General features: G+C 46.2%; 1 long non-coding RNA gene and 1 pseudogene across 2 annotated transcripts; one reads left to right on the top strand and one right to left on the bottom strand.

Moving 5' to 3' along the window:
• Window positions 1–9,220: 9,220 nt before the first annotated feature.
• LOC139838542 (uncharacterized) lies at window positions 9,221–14,898 on the bottom strand. Of its 2 annotated transcripts, XR_011755720.1 has the most exons (4): window positions 14,434–14,898; window positions 12,296–12,423; window positions 10,692–10,856; window positions 9,221–9,705 (listed from the first exon to the last, which is right to left on the bottom strand). It is a non-coding gene; the product is annotated as an uncharacterized lncRNA (long non-coding RNA). The 2 variants fall into 2 exon arrangements; XR_011755719.1 differs by having other exon boundaries at window positions 12,296–14,895.
• A 537-nt stretch (window positions 14,899–15,435) lies between these two features.
• On the top strand, window positions 15,436–17,197 carry LOC127339798 (GDSL esterase/lipase 7-like; annotated as a pseudogene).

Raw genomic sequence — 17,197 nt, 5'->3', positions numbered from 1 at the left:
TTTATTAAAACAGGGATGTTACAGCGATCCTATAATGAGGACGTCATCGCACCGAGCTTCGAACCCGAAGAGGACAATGGAGTCCCTAACGCTTCATCTTTCCCATGTTATAACTTTTTGAGTAATGCAGGGTTGCTGGATGATTTCTTGACCCTCGTCGGTAAGGCGGGCTTAACCACCTATATGGGAGATGAGAGAGAGCAATACCACATGCTCACTAAAATCTTTGTTGAGAGCTTTAAGTTCAACAACAAGCACTATCACCCGACAGTTGCATTCAGGATCTATGGTAATCCTATTACTATGAAGTTGAAGGATTTTTGTACGGCATTGGATATTGCCCCTGTAGGTACAGCGAAGAAGATCGAGGACAATCCCAAGGCTTTGCTGGAGCTCTATCGAGATATCACCAATGATGATTGCCGCACCATCCAGCGTGGCAAGATAAGAAACATCCAACTCCCCGCCATTAAGTATTTTGCTTATTACCTTGCTACTAGCATTCTTGGTAGGGAGAACACTAGAAATATTTCTAGTTATCATCTTGCTTTCTTAATTGCTGCACTCACTGGAGAGACACCTTATCATCTTGGTGCTCTTATTGCTCGCCGCTTGTCTAACAAGGGGCCTATTTTTGGAGGAATTATTGCATCGCGCATTTTAGCATATCTAGATCTTCCTCTTGACCCTACTGATGTGAAATTAACTCCTGTAAGACTTGATATTGCTGCTATGAAGAGTCACCAATTTGTTACAACTGACTCTAGTTTAGATAATATGGCCTATAGAATGTTGTTTACTGACGGGGATGAGAGGGAAATCCCTTTGCCGCAGCCAGATTTGTTCAGTATTGACAGGAAACCATGGTCGCGCTCTAAGCAGGAGGTGGATGAGCAACTGAAGATACATGGTTTCCACCAGCAGCATGACTCCGAGGACACCGAGCCCTTCTACGACTACACCGTCACGTATCCGGGTGCTTCTTCCAGCACATACCCGGAATATGATCCATCTTCGTCGTACTACGGAGGTGCTACTTCATGGGCACCATGTGATTCAACTCCACTTAGGCCAAAAGCCTAACCTTGGGGGGGAGGTATACCGGCATCACTCATTCTTTGCATATTATATATTCTGGATACTTGTATATACTTGTTTAGTTTCTTTAAGTGGTTTTCTAATAATAGGGAGATGATATTTGGGGAAGTGCTGCCTGAAAACAAATTCTGGACTGACACCAAAAAAATTCTCAAAAACAGCCAGAACGTTATTTTGCGAAGCCAATTTTTTTGCATGTTCCCCAGGTTGTTATCTAACTTTCATTAGTTGAACACTTTTCGAGCTGGGCAGCGGAAGAATTTCTTAAAAATCGATTACTGTACTGCTGTCAAGTTTGACGAATTCCTGCTGCCTTGTGTTTATGCGACTCTTCTAGTTTTCATTTTCTTGTGTTTGCCTTGTTTCTTTCCTAAAACACAAAAAGACCAAAAATATTTATGTTGTTTCTCTTCACCATTTGCTTATTTTGGTTTCTTGCATTTATTTTGCTTTATTTGCTATCGTTGGTTTGCTATAAGAAAATCCAAAAAGATTTTGCTTTGTTCGCTTGTTTCCTTTTGTTCTTGTTTCCAATTCGAAAACACCAAAAATATTTGCTGTTCTTCTTTGGTTTTGTAAAGTTCATTTTGGAGTTCAATGGTCTTCGGTGGTTGGAGCGTGGTTTTCATTTCATATTATTCAAGCTACACAAGTGAAAAGCAATAATGACGATCTACGACAATTCGACCGTGGTGAGAGGCTGGTATGAACTCTATTTGTTTTCATTTTTGTACATATACTCATCCATGTGAGCATGCTTAGTTGCTTCATGTGAGGTATATGTCATTTAAGAAAGTCTAGTAGTTCGTGATCTCTCATGTTTAGCTCCAGCTTATTAATATGAGTAGCATGTCATGGATGTTTGCTTGCATTGTTTTATTCATAAATAGGTATGACATTGTGGTATCCTCCTCTGAATAATTCATTCGAATCGACTTGGCACATGCTCACGCATGCATATGACTGAACAAAAGTCAATTAAGCATCGATGATTTAATTTGCCTCAGAGTTCTAGTATCATTTTTATGCCTCCGTTAATTTATTTTGCCGCAAGCATGATTATGACAGTTACTGCTCTCTTGATTGTTGCTCCCCAGTCTATTGCTAGCCTTCACTTGTACTGAGCGGGAACACTGCTCGTGCTTCCAAACCCCTGAAAACCAAGTTATTCCAAAGTGTCCACCATAAATACCTATGCATGGCATTTCAAACCATTCCAAGTAAATTCTCATGCGCTACCTTTAAACCTTCAAAATGCTTCTCAATTTGTGTCAATGTTTTATAGCTCATGAGGAAGTATGTGGCGTTTATCTTTCAACCTTGTCATTTACTTTTGACAGACTTTCATTTTAAGACCTGGCAACGGGGTTCCCAGCCCCAATTAATCAAACTTAATTCTCTTCACACGTTTTGCTCTGATTCATCAGTAAGCAACTTAATTTTGCAAATAGACACTCCTCCATGGTATGAGATTGATGGAAGGCACCCGAGAATTCGGTTAGCCATGGCTTGTGTAAGCAAAGGTTGGGGGGAGTGTCACCCATAATAAAACTAAAGTACGTGTGTAAACAAAAGAGAAGAGGGATGGTCTACCTTGCTGGTAGAAATAACGTCCTTCATGGGAGCCACTCTTGAAAGTCTGGTTGGCGAGGTAGTTGGTGTACCCATTACCATTCGTTGACAACAACAAACACCTCTCAAACTAATTTTACTCCTGTTTTAAAAATGAAAAGCTCTAGCGCATGTTAATCCATGCTTCCCTCTGCGAAGGGTCAATCTTTTACTTTCATGTTGTGTCACCATCCTTTCTTTGAGCACTTTCTTGAGAGCACAACTATCATTCTTAGTATAATATGCTTGTCCCAAAATGTGATTGACTGTGGTATAACTTTGATGCTTTTATCTTTGACAATCTCTACTTCTAGTCTTTCCATGAACTTCAGAGGTGCCCAAGCATTTATGTTTTGCTGTACAAATACGGGCAAGCGAGATACCACTTTATCATATCTTTTTATGAACATTGCAATCCTGCTGATAGACATGATTCATGATGCTTATTATTAATTTATTGGTACCTTTTCCATGATTGACATAGCTATTAGATGATTTTATTTGCATGTATCTTATTATGAATTGCCTAAGTACTTGTCCATATCATGAGAATATTTACATCATATGAACAAATATGTTCGTGAAAGTTCTTTTATCGCACTCAGTTGTTAACTGAATTGCTTGAGGACAAGCAATAAGCTAAGCTTGGGAGGAGTTGATACGTCCAAAACGTATCTACTTTTCCGAACACTCTTGCTATTGTTTTGCCTCTAATTTGTGTATTTTGGATACAACTAACACGGACTAACGCTGTTTTCAGCAGAATTGCTCTGGTGTCTCGTTTTTGTGCAGAAATTCAACTTTCAGGAAAATCCCCGGAATTTATGTCGAAGGGCCTATTTTTCCAGAACAATCACGGAGCCAGAAGGGCAGACCTGGGGGAGGCCCAGGCCCCCCAGACAATAGGCCGGCGCGGCCTGGAGGGGGGCGCGCTGCCCTAGCGTGTGGCCCCCTCGGCCGGCCTCTGATGCCCCCCTCTGGACTATTTAAGGGTTTCGATCTAAAAACGCGAGACGGGAAGTCGAAGTCGCCAGAAACCATCCAGAACGGCGCCACATCGCGAAACTCTGTCTCGGGGCCAGAAACTCCGTTCTGGCACTCCGCCGGGACGGGGAATTGGAGGAGATCATCGCCATCATCACCACCGACGCCTCTCCATCTACCAGCAATGTTTCCGCCATCCATGTGTGAGTAATTCCCCCGCTGTAGGCTAAAGGGGATGGTAGGGATTGGATGATATTGGTCATGTAATAGCATAAGATTGTTAGGGCATAGTGCCTAGTGTCCGTAATTGGTACTTTGATGATATTGTTGCAACTTGTTATGCTTAATGCTTGTCACTAGGGCCCGAGTGCCATGATCTCAGATCTGAACATGTTATTGTTTCATGATGATATGCATTGTTTTATGATCTTACCTGCAAGTTGTATACACATGTCGCTGTCCGGAACCCGAGGCCCCAAAGTGACAGAAATTGGGACAACCGGAGGGGAAGGCAGTGATGTGAGGATCACATGTGTTCACAGAGTGTTAATGCTTTGCTCCGGTGCTCTATTAAAAGGAGTACCTTAATTTCCAGTAGATTCCCTAGAGGCCCGGCTGCCACCGGCTGGTAGGACAAAAGATGTTGTGCAAGTTTCTCATTGCGAGCACGTACGACTAAATATGGAACACATGCCTATGGATTGTTTAGTACTTGGACACCATTTTATTATTATCTGCAAATGCCCTGCTTTGATTGTTACATGAGTTTCTCTCATCCATGCAACGCCCGTCATCCATCCCTGTGCCTACAGTATTTTAATCCTGATGTTTACAATAATCACTATTGCTGTCTTTATTTCACTGCTGCTGTTATTTCACCACTGCTACTGCTATAAAACTGTTACTACTGATAAACTCTTGCGAGCAAGTCTGTTTCCATGTGCAGCTGAATTGACAACTCCGCTGTTAAGGCTTTCAAGTATTCTTTGTCTCCCCTTGTGTCGAATCAATAAATTGGGTTTTACTTCCCGCGAAGACTGTTGCGATCCCCTATACTTGTGGGTCATCAAGCAGTTCGGGCAAGGTGCGGCACGGTGGTGCGGCTTGAGACGAGCGGTGGTGTGTGCTGGCGGGCCGCGTGGCGGAGCCGCGCGGGGCAAGGAGGGACCTGCAGGCGATGTGGGGCAAGCAGGACTGCAGGAGTTAAATGTAGGAGGAGGTGCTCAGTGGTGTTAACCTGAAGGAAACATGAGTTGTTTGTCATCTCACGAATAACACATCGAAAAATAAGAAACAAAAATTCTCAGATTCACATGGAACAGGTGTGTCATTGGGCTACAAAATTTCGAGGAAATAAGTGGATCAAAACCATAAAAACTCAACAGATTCTATCCAAATTCGAGCTAATTTTTGGGGCATTTTTTAGATTTTTGTGTGTGAAATTATAGTGGGTGGATGTCAAATTCATGGCAACCTTAAGCTCTGATACCATATGATAAGGTTGGACCTCGTATTGTGGCCCGATCTCACGAATTGACCAAGGGGGAGGAGCGGAAGAAAGATGGACACGAAGAATACGATGAAAACACACACAAATAACCCGATACAATCTGGGTTGCTCTCAATGGCCCAAACCACCGCCCCGATCGAATCTCTTATGGAAAATATACAAATGTAGAAGTCCCGAGAGAAAGATCAGAAAATCAAAGGATAGAAGCCTAGAAGGGTGAAAAGATCAAATTTGGTAGAAGTGCAAGCAAATGACCAACATTTAATAGAAGTCACCAAATAGGAAAGATCCTAGATCGGGAGATCGAGTGATATGATAGATTGTAATCTAATGAGGGGATTCCCTAATCCACAAAGGGATAATAGGCATAACTCATGTTTCATATCAACATCATGTCTAAACCTAGAAAGAGGGGGTAGGTTCCTATTTATAGTCCAAGGCCCAAGGGCAAAGGGGTAGGTTGGGAAGGATAAGGCACAAGCCAAAGGCTGGAAATACAACACAGTGCGGAGTATTCTGGCGGTACGACCGGCGGCGTCGGGCTGGGCGCCGGATCGGTTCGGCGGGAAGTCGGTTTGCCGGGCTGGGCACCGGACGGTTCGGCGGGAAGTCGGCTCACCGAGCTCCTGCCAGTTGAAGACTCGGTATAGAGTTTCGGCGTGCACCGGCGGGAGGACCGACATCACATAGTTTGCTTCGGCTATAAGTTCGGTAGCGCCGGATCGGTTCGGCGTGCGGTCCGGCAAGCCAGTTCGTGCACCAGTTTGACCATTCTTCTCATGTCTCCTCTTCCATGCTTCTGTGACCTCGGCCTTCAGTCCTGGGGCATCCTCCCTACCCTCCGTGCTCATCGATCCCTCCCTATGATATACATAGGATGGAGTATGAAGTAGCATAACATTCCATAGATGCAATTGTAGGCAGGCATAAAGAAAAAGATTCACCTTTGTGTGACGCGTTGGCGATGACACACATGATGTGGTGAAGAGCGAAGGTCGGCCTACATCAGCATCACTAAGTCACCCAATGGTGAAAGAGGAGCAAACATCCGGTCTAGTAGGCCCTCAACGATCGCCTCATGACCTGGCTTTAGAAGCCGTCATCGCCATCAAACCGTTGGTCCATCTTCTGGGCACCGGGTTGGTTCCGCGGGAAGTCGGCTCGCCGGGCTCCTGCTGGTTGAAGACTCAATATAGAGTTCCGGCGCACACCGGCGGGAGGACCGACATCACATACTTTGCTTCGGCATTAAGTTCGGTAGCGCAGGGGCTAGCACCGGATCAGTTCGGCGTGCGGTCCGGCAAGCCGGTTCGTGCGCCGGTTTGACCATTCTTCTCCCGTCTCATCTTCCATGCTTATGTGACCTTGGCCTTCAGTCCTGGGGAATCCTCCCTACCCTCCGTACTCAACGATCCCTCCTTATGATATACATAGGACGGAGTATGAAGTAGCATAACATTCCATAGATGCAATTGTAGGCAGGCATAAAGGAAAAGATTCATCTTTGTGTGACGCGTTGGCGATGACGCACATGATGTGGTGAAGAGCGAAGGTCGGCCTACATCAGCATCACTAAGTCACCCTATGGTGAAAGAGGGGCACACATCCGGTCTAGCAGGCCCTCGGCGATCGCCTCATGACCTGGCTTTAGAAGCCATCATCGCCATCAAACCGTTGGTCCATCTTCTGGGCACCGGATCGGTTCGGCGGGAACTCGGCTCGCCAGGCTCCTGCCGGTTGAAGACTCAGTATAGAGTTTCAGCGTGCACCGATGGGAGGACCGACATCACATAGTTTGCTTCGGCGGTAAGTTCGGTAGCGCCGGGGCTGGCACCGGATCGGTTCGGCGTGCGGTCTGGCAAGCCGGTTCATGCGCCGGTTTGACCATTCTTCTCCCATCTCCTCTTTCATGCTTCTGTGACATCGGCCTTCAGTCCTGGGGCATCCTCCCTACCCCCAGTACTCGTCGATCCCTCCCTATGATATACATAGGACGGAGTATGAAGTAGCATAACATTCCATAGATAGAATTGTAGTCAGGCATAAAGAAAAAGATTCACCTTTGTGTGATGCGTTGGCGATGACGCACATGATGTGGTGAAGAGCGAAGGTCGGCCTACATCAACATTACTAAGTCACCCTATGGTGAAAGGGGAGCACACATCCGGTCTAGAAGGCCCTCGGCGATCGCCTCATGACCTGGCTTTAGAAGCCGCCATCGCCATCATACCGTTGGTCCATCTTCAAGGAAGAGATCCGTATAGCCCTTTCCATACCTATTGTCGATGATGCCACGGTGCCACTTATCGCATCCATCGATCCTGTGTGCATCCATGAAAACGTGGCCGTCGCCGAGACCCTACTGCATGACGCTACCAAGACCCATCGTAGTGGATGCAACAGATACAACACTGAACTACCTCTTGCCTCCTCCATCCAACACCTGCTCTAAAAACGATGCCCCTAGGAGGGAGAGCAACACATATAGTGCCGCCATCATCCGATATTAGAGACCCGGATCTAGGGTGCCCTCCCTGGAACATCCCGTGCGAGTAAACGATGCCTTCGGCAAGATAGCAACACAAAGACACCACCATCGTCCACCATAAACGAAGTCGTGGCACAGTTTTCACCGATAGTTGCACTTCCCATCTCGATGGCCACACTAAATGTGGGATCCCGAGATCTACCACAACTAGCCGCCAACTATCCGACCAACTCCGGCAAGAGGATGTCGTGCGGCGGCCATGTGGTGTAGGCAATACCACCAGGAGCCATCATCTCGTGCGGACGTACTGAAGCATACTTAGCTCAGCAGGATCAGCTGCACATCACCGCAACCATACCGGCCCAAACGGGCCAAGATCTAGCCTTGACGCCGCACCATTTCTAGATTCCACCCGCCTGCATACGAGCGTGCAAGGAAGCGCTCTGGCCACCATCGCCCTGCACGAGCCTTGCGTTCCGCCTAGCAGCAAGAGGAGTTAGATGGGTCGCCACTATCTCACCTCATAGGGGGAGCTAGAACTATTCATGGGTATGCAATGGATACCCAATATATTTTTCACAAACAAATTGGTGGTATAAGCTCCTATATGCATGTATATACATTATTTTGAGGGTATGTATATATATACATATTAGCGTTTGTTCGTACATGAATTGTGAAAATGAAAACAGGGGAATCCCAAGGTCATCCATTCTAACCTGGGCCAAAATATCCAAATTGGACTTTCACGGAACGTTTCCCTTTAGTTGGGCTGCCACTGGAGGATCTCGGCTCCTGCGAGCGAGCAGACGCATTGAATCTACAGGACGACGAGAACTGCTGCTCTTCCTCTTCCTTCGGGCCTCGTCCCTATCAGCCGCCTGTGCCGCTGCCCATCGCCACTCTCCAGTCCCGGCCGGAATAGGCCTGCGCCTACCTCGTAGCCCTGCCGTGTCGCCGCCTCACGCCTGATGCCGCGGGCCGAGCTCGATAGTCAATAGGAACGGCGGCGCATCTGAATTCCAGGAAGATCGGTGACGGTGGCGCTGCAGCACCATACAACATCCGACAGCAACACTTCATCACCACAGTCCGTGAATTCAGAAGCGACTAGTCCATGCAAGGTAAGAAATGTTACAATTATAATCTCTATCTCTACTACTTAAAAAGACTAGTAAGCTTGCACGTGCAATGCACGATTTCACATCTGCACATAAATATTACATCTAGTTGCAAAATATTCCAATTCAACCTCATTTTGAAGCAAAACTCAGTAATGTCCACAAAGATTGACTTCAGTGTTCATAGTTGCATCCATTTCACTACACCCAACCATAGAGAGAGGTCCACCCTTACCACGCTGAAAGTACTCCAACTTTGTACTATGGATAAAAATGTATCAACTTCCCTGTTTGAAGTTTACAGCCAGGAAAAACAAATCTTCAACGAATAAGAAACAACAGATGAAACATATGTGCAGTTTAAATAGACAACACTTGTGGCATACAGTTGAAGGAAACATGCCCGAATTTGAGTAGGAAAACACTTGATAAACATCTGTTAAGGTCAAAACTGCCTAGCCGTGTTCACTATCCATGATTAAAATCAGAATCCTGCTTCTAAGGAGTTACAAAGTTAAATTTTACACAACAAATCTTCAAAAAAGTTATAATCATAACGAAAACTTCATCAAGAGTTTCAACTCATGTGATACACACAGTCCCAACATCCTATCTTGCCCCGAACAACCTAGAAGGTCCCAGACAAGAAAGTGTCACTCCTCCAGCTTGGAACTCATCCCAGAGCACAAAGGCGCCCTATTTCCATAGTTCTTGAGCATCTTGAGTAGCTCCTGCGTTACCACCGCTTTCACCACCAGCTCTGCCATTTCCCACCTCACGTGACTCAACCATCTCCAAGACAAAGAGAAGCGAGGCAAGGTAATGTTGGATCAGGAGCACGAAAAAAACTGATTGGGAAATGATGACGATGACGGTTACTGTGATTCAATCGTCTGAACATACATGCGAACCACATGGTCAAGTACTGCAAGCTCTTCAATTAACATCTCTGATAATTTGGAAACAAAAAATGTACGTAACAAATTGAGAAGAACAACTTGTATTTCAGATTTGAGCATGTGCATCCATTTATGATGCAACCAGGACGATCAGATAAATTACAAAAGAATATAGCAGAATAACAAAAAAATTATGAAATTGAAAAGAACTTGTAATTCAGATTTGAGGCCTGTCACCATTTATGATGCTGACCAGGATGATTAGATAATAATTACTACCTCTATTCCAATTTAATTGACTCAAATTTGGCTTGTATCTAGCCAAATTCGAGTCGATTAATTTGGAACTGATAGTAGGACCAAAATTACGGGGTTGTTGGATCAAAATGGGGTAATCTGTTCAAATATTGAACTTGCTACAGTGTACCTTGATGCTTAGCATGTCTTGATTTCAGTTGTAAAGATCATCTACAGAATATCTCCGCCATATAATGTGCAAATAAAAAAGACGAAACCTTAGCTACTCATTATAATACGACAAAGGACTATCTCCAAAACGAAATGAGTCACTAATATGCTGCCAAATCGAAATTAAAGTGATGTTTGGTTCTAGCATATATCAACATGACATAATTATAATCTTCTTAGCATATGCAGGCGGCACAAAGAACCACCAATTTTAACTAATTACTGAATCGGGTACCAAAAGTTCTCTCTGCAGTTTATGTGTCACTATTGGATATTTGCACTAATCATTGATCATTGCCAAGAAGGGACCACGTGCTAGAGAATGAATCGGACCAAAAATTAGACCCAGTTTACGCAGTGCAGTGTTGGACATGAAAAATATGTTTCTAACACATTTATGCTTAGGAATCCCAGACTTGAAGTAAAAGGAACACGTAGAGATAGCGGCTACCTTAATTATGCTTACAAATCTCAGACCTGAAGTAAAAGAAACACATAGAGATAGTAGCTACCTTAATCTATGTTCAGATGCATAATCTTCAAAGAACCATTGGGATTGGTACAGTATGAATTTTTCTCTTGCCGGCTGAGCTTCCACATTGGAAGAAGATAACAATAGTGCCATGAAGAGATATGTATTTTCTAGCTTGTTGCAGTATCAGAAAGGGTGGATCCACCTGGGAGTCAATAAACAGAAATAAACATAATTGCATTTTTTTTTTGAAACGAGGCAAAAGCTTTGCCTTTCATTGATATATGAGAAAAGAGTTGGCCCGTTTATAAGGAAAATTGGCCGAAAAAACCTCACAACACGACACCACACGCCAGCCCCGAGGCTGCGCTCCACACGGGTCGACGACCAACCAGGTCGACACCACACCTCAACGCAACAGGCGGAGGCGAAAGACCGGAGCCACCGCTCCAACTACGACGCCGGCCCCGAGGCCGCGCCCCACCTGGCCGAAGACGAACTCACCTCCGCCAAAACCACCAAAACATTCCGCAAGACCCTCTGACCGGTGGACGTCCAAAGCGAGGCCCCAAGAGGCAAAGCGACACAAGAGCGCCGCCCACGCCCGATCCCGCGAGGGATCTAGGGTTTCCCCCGGAGAGCCCGGGCGGAGATCAAGAAACACCCGCTTCGACGATGCCTTCAAGAAGGATGTGGCGCCCATGAGCGTCACCGTCGTCTGTCTAGGCCGACCGCCAAGACTAAGCTTTCGCCCAGCGAAGAGTCTCAAAACCTCGCACCCGCCAACAAGGACCGGCAGAAACCACCACCTGCATCCGCCGCGGCCCCTGGAGAGCCGCCGCACGCACCCCACAGTCTCGAACGCTCCTCAACTTGCAGCAACTACAAGGCCAACCACTAGCCGCCGCCGCGCGGCCCTCCCGACACCAACAGCCAGAAGCCACTGGAACCGTGGGTGCCGCCGGAACGCCACATAGAGGGGGCGCCGACCAACACCGACACGGGGCTCAAGGACGAACGCCGAAGCCCGGCCGTCGCGACGCCCATGCAGCCACCGCGTCTGCCGAGGAAACTGGGGCCGCCGCCCCGGAGCGCCCTTCACCCTGCTCCTCCTTCGAGAGACACCCCGCGCCCGCCCCGGCCACCGCACGCCGGCGACGGCGCGCCTCCACCGCGCGCCTCAGGCCGCCCCTCCCCGAGCAGGCCAGCTCGGCCGAGATCCAGATCGGCCGCGCGCCGGCCCGCCTCGCCACAAGCCTCCAGACGCGCCACCACGCAGCGCCCAACCGCCGCGACCCAGCAGCCTCCCGCGCCGCCGCACACCACCGCCGGTCCGTCGCCGTCGCGCACAGCCAGAAGAACTCCGCCCGCCACAAGGAGAGGAAGAGGAACCGCCCCGCCGCCACCTTCCCTGGGGGCGCAAGGCTTTTCCTGCCCCCCTCCGGCGGCGGCGAAGCGAGGGAGGCGGAGGGTGGGGGTCAGAAGTGGTGGCGGCTAGGGTTTCCCCCGGAGTCGCCCAAGGAGGGCGACGCGGGGGTCGGGAGCGTTTTCAGATGGAGCATTGATTCTCCATAATTGCATATGCTTGCACTGGTACAATCTCGATCAATATTGTCTTACTAAGAATTGAGATTCAGGAATCACCTTCAGTAGAATAGCTTGATTTGGGCTTAAACACATCAGTAGTGACTTGGCTTCTCCTCTGCAATAGCAGGACTGCATTGCCTGCTCATTGTACTTGTCTATCCAGTAACCTCCATGCCAGCAGCAGCCTTAATGCACCGCCAAATCAGAATTACGATTTTCACCAAACTACCATGCGCCCACATGGATTTATAACTTGTGAGATATTTTTAAACATATTTGTGGAGAAACATTAACACTATCTGAACATGAATTAGTATGTCCAAAATCTCCAAACAAATATAGGCCATAAGCTTAGGATGAGGATACAAATGCTGACTGTCAAAAACATACATGCCTTTCAATCACAACTCATCCACATAGGAAAATTTTTAGAACGGGAGGATTCCAAATTAGAGTCACAACAAGAAATATATACCAAACAAATTAGTTGATCCTATGTGATGAAAAGGCATGTGAGTTCAGAAAAATGCAGATTTCACATTCGAGAATTAACAAACTTTAAATATCACAAGTTTTAGCATACATTTTTTCACATAGAATGATTCATACTGCATGCTGTGTCCTATCCCTGCTGCAATTTCATACAAAGATCATGGAAACATTGTGCAATTTTTTTTAACGCAAACCAGGAGTAACCAAGATAAGTAAAAGGAAAAAAAACTTCTCAGCATATCATGCCCTCCATGTTACAAAAAAGATAGCCTCAATCATAATTCTTAAACGAAATGATACATAATAAAAAACGAAATACAAAAGAGGGATGTCTTTCTAGATAAAACGTGGTATTAGATCCAAAGGATCAAATTGTTATAAATCAAGAATACATGTTCACCCCTTCAAACGTTTTTGATTATATGTCTTAGCACATGTGAATTCATATGCATTGCAACTTGCAAACTGTATACAGTTCAGGACAAATTGTTTATCAGCCAATTAATTCATACCGATCAAAAGCATACACTAAAAGGGGTCAAGGAAGAAGGGTTGTGCTATGATCCTGACATGCGCCATCCATACATGGCCAGTTTGGATCATCAACATTGTTCCCGAGGAGGAGGCAATGGCCTTAATCCACAAGAAACCAAATAAACCAGATCAATAACAAATGAAATCCATCAAATTAAAAAAAGAATCACACTGAAGATCAATGTCATTACTCATTGGTCTATAACGATACTAAAGATACATTTACCATATATTTTCACAAGATGTTTCTCTATTTACAGATTAATTTCGATGCAGATATAAATTGATAATATATACAGCTGAGACAGAATCGAGACATTACCAATCTAATCAAGCATCGACATACAACAATACAAACACAACAAAAATAATCATACAACTAATCTACTCCCTCCATTCTTATTTAATCGACGTGATTTCGTGCTACTGCCCACGTGTTGATTAAAACGGAACTGAGGTAGTGAGCTAGTAGCCAGCAGTATCAACATTACAGATACCATGTGGTGATGGGTAGTAGAGTCAGGATCTTCAGCAAACCGTAACTAATAAGAAAATTAATAGAGAACTAAAACAATAATGTATCTGTGAAGAATGACTATAGATCTCACTGGGACATTCTTATCATCAAGGAACAACTCTAGCTCTTCTATAAAGTGGAAACAAAGGATGCATTGGCATGGAGAAAAGAGTACAACGGTTCTACATAGCATGCAGATGTTTCAGTGAAAAGAAGAGCAGATGCATTGGCGTATGATTGTGAATTTAATCCCTTATTATGAACTACTATGAAGATGTTCCTATAACTTGAAATAAAAAAAACTTAAGACCTAGCATAGAAAAATTTAATTTAACCTTATATAGCCTTTTATCACATACTCACATATGAAAAGAAAAATGTTAGAGGCTAGAACGAACTATTGAGTATAACATAGTAAATGTGCTTAATACATGGTGCTCAGAAAACCATTCGGCCACTAATACCAATAAAATTGAAATGATGAATTAAGTGCAGCACAACACACCTGTACTCCTGCAGATCTCAACAAGGAAACAAATACTCATTTGATACGCATGGCATGTACCAGAAACTTAGTAAATTATGGAGGGCCAATCCAATACTATACTTTTAACATCAATACAAGAGTGGATTAGAGAGGGCTTCTCCTAACCGTGGGAGTCAGAGTAGTCACGGGCCGCAACAGCATAGAGTTGAGCGACGGTGGGGAGCCGGGCCAGCAGTGCCGCGTGGAGCGGCAGCGTCGCTGGGGTCTCCGCGTCGCCTAGGGATGGTTCATGGGGAAAGGGTCTGCCGCGACGCCCATGGGAAGGCCGCTGATGCAAAGCCGGTGGCGTGGTCGTCGGGGTTTCGCCAGTTAGGCCGTTTTTGGAACGCCGGTAGGGAAGACACCGAGCATGCAGCGCGGGCATGCGGCGCAGCAGGGTGGGAGAACGATGGCGGCGGCGTGGACTGAGGATCGTGGGAGGACGATGGCAGCGGGGCATGGGATCTGTTTGGGAGAAGTTCCTTCCCTTTTTTTGGGAGATAAATTAGCGCTTGGGGGATCGTGGGTGTTGTCCGCTCCGTTAAACATGGAGACGCTCTGGGACGTTGGATATCTTGATTGTACGGTCCAGATCCGTTGGATCAGACCCTCTGGGTCTTTTATTAGTAGTGGTGATGGTGATGGTGATTAAAGTAGTTCCTTATTCTGCCATCATAAGAGCAATTCCAATAGTACAGCCCGCTGTTGGCTATAAGCCAAGTGCCATGTCATCTATAGCCAACTTAGAGCCAACATATACAATAGTGAGCTATAAAAATGTAGTACTTAATGAATGTGTGGCCCACCTTTCACTCTCACAAAGTGTCTAGGAGCACGTGCTAGAGCTGGCTCTTGCATAAGAGCTCACACTCCTTCTCTCTCCTCCTCTCTCTCCTCCAACTAAGCAATCTCTATCTCTACTACTTAAAAAGACTAAAGTGGTTCCTTATTCTGCCATCACAATACGTTTGGTCGTCCCACCTACCTACGTCGATCGATCGCTAAATCTTTCGTCGTCCCTACGTGGATAGTTCCGCGCACCCGCCAAACTGGGCCAGGCCCATGGCGATACACAGTCTTGCTCGCGTCCCAGCCCTGTCTCTTCTCTCCCGTCCAACCCTAGCCGCCATGCCCCCGAGCACAGAACTGCTCTGCGCCACCAGGCCCCCGCTACCAACGCCCTCAGCAGGCATGGGGGGCGGCGGCGGGGATACAGTCCCGGAACTCCACGAATCAACCGCCCCCTCACCGCCTCACGAAAATCATGTCCATTGACACATGTGTCTGCCGCATCCCCATCCTCCTTCATGGCGGGGTCTGGGGTGACCGGCGCCGCGGTCTAGGACAGCGTCGTGGTCCTTGGAGGGGGCACCATGGAGCTACGCGCTGGGTGCAGCCTCATGGGAGTAATGGCGGCGCTGCTGGACAACTGCTCCCCAATCTACCGAGAATCTACCGAGAAAAGAGTCTTGCGGATCTTGACGGAGATCTCCAAAATTTGATGAGCTACACTTCAAGGTAACTTGAACATTTTCTATAGATGGTAGATGGATGGATTTCTTTCAGAAATTAGTACTCTAGGTACTGCTGCGTTCTGGGCAATTCGATAACAAAGGACTAGATTAAAACTGGCACTCATATTGTCCGTTCTGAATACATGTAGGTTTGGTTGCTGGCAGTGGCTGTGTTGTGCTTGCCATGGACAGGGTTGGAACATGCGGAGCTAGGATTTACTACAGTGGAGAAGTTGGGGCTTCCCTTCGTGCCTCCGTACCTCGAGCAGAGCATGCGAATGGGCGTCTGCGGCGTTGGCCTAAGCAACATTGATGGAATGATCCAAGGCGTCAACTACGCTTCCGCGGCAGCCGGTATTCTCTCCAACAGTGGTTCTGAGCTGGTCTGTTCTCCTCTCACCTCTCCCAATATCAATCTTACTATAATGTTCGTGGTCACTTGCCTTAAGAAGAGCATGTGATACATGTAGTTTGTTGTATGCTCCCACTCAAATGCAAAAAATTTCATTGATGCTGATGTAAAGTAGCTGTTTACTTGTGATCTCCTCCCAGTTCTCATGATTATTGTTTATACAGAACCTGTACAATATCAATGTTCGCAAGATCGTGCTGATGGGCCTTCCTCCAGTTGGATGTGCACCTCACTTCCTTTCGGATTACGGCAGCCAAAATGGGGAATGCATCGACTACATCAACAACGTTGTGATCGAGTTCAACTATGGCCTGAGATACATGTCCAGTGAGTTCATTCGCCAGTAACCAGCTGTGGTACATTCGAGGGGTTAGTGGATATTCTAGAGAACCGTGGCCGCTATGGTGAGCAAATGCATCATTAGTTCTGTATTTAAATTGTGTGCTATCCTTGCAAAAGGCTTCAGTTTTGATGAAATTGCAACATGCAGACGCTCTGACCACCACTGATGCTTGCCGTGGGCTGGGCAAGTATGGCGGCCTATTCATATGTGTTCTTCCACAGATGATGTGTAGCGATGCGTCAAGCCATGTGTGGTGGGATGAATTCCACCCGACGGAGACTGTGAACTGCCTGGTAGAAAATGTGTGGTCTGGTGAGCACACCAAGATGTGATATCCAGTGGACTTGCAGGAGATGGTGAAACTGAAGAAGTGGAACCGTCCTGAATCTTCTTTGCAGATACTTGCTCAACTTCTGTGTTTTCGCATTGACAAACAAATTTTGCGAGGCAGAACAGTGGAATGTATATCTTGAAAGTCACGAAGTTCAGTAGCTCAGGTTAAATGCAAGTATGTTCGCCTTTAAATTCACTGGGAAGAAATTGTTAGATACTGCATACGCAAGTTTTGCAGTGACGATCTAATATTCTACCAAAGCTATTTTTCTTACTTATTTTAGGTTA

The sequence above is a fragment of the Lolium perenne genome, chromosome 3 (assembly GCF_019359855.2).
Source record: "Lolium perenne isolate Kyuss_39 chromosome 3, Kyuss_2.0, whole genome shotgun sequence".
Taxonomy (NCBI): domain Eukaryota; kingdom Viridiplantae; phylum Streptophyta; class Magnoliopsida; order Poales; family Poaceae; genus Lolium; species Lolium perenne.
Note: the sequence above shows the minus strand (reverse complement) of the source record. Positions and strands in the feature narration are given on the sequence as shown.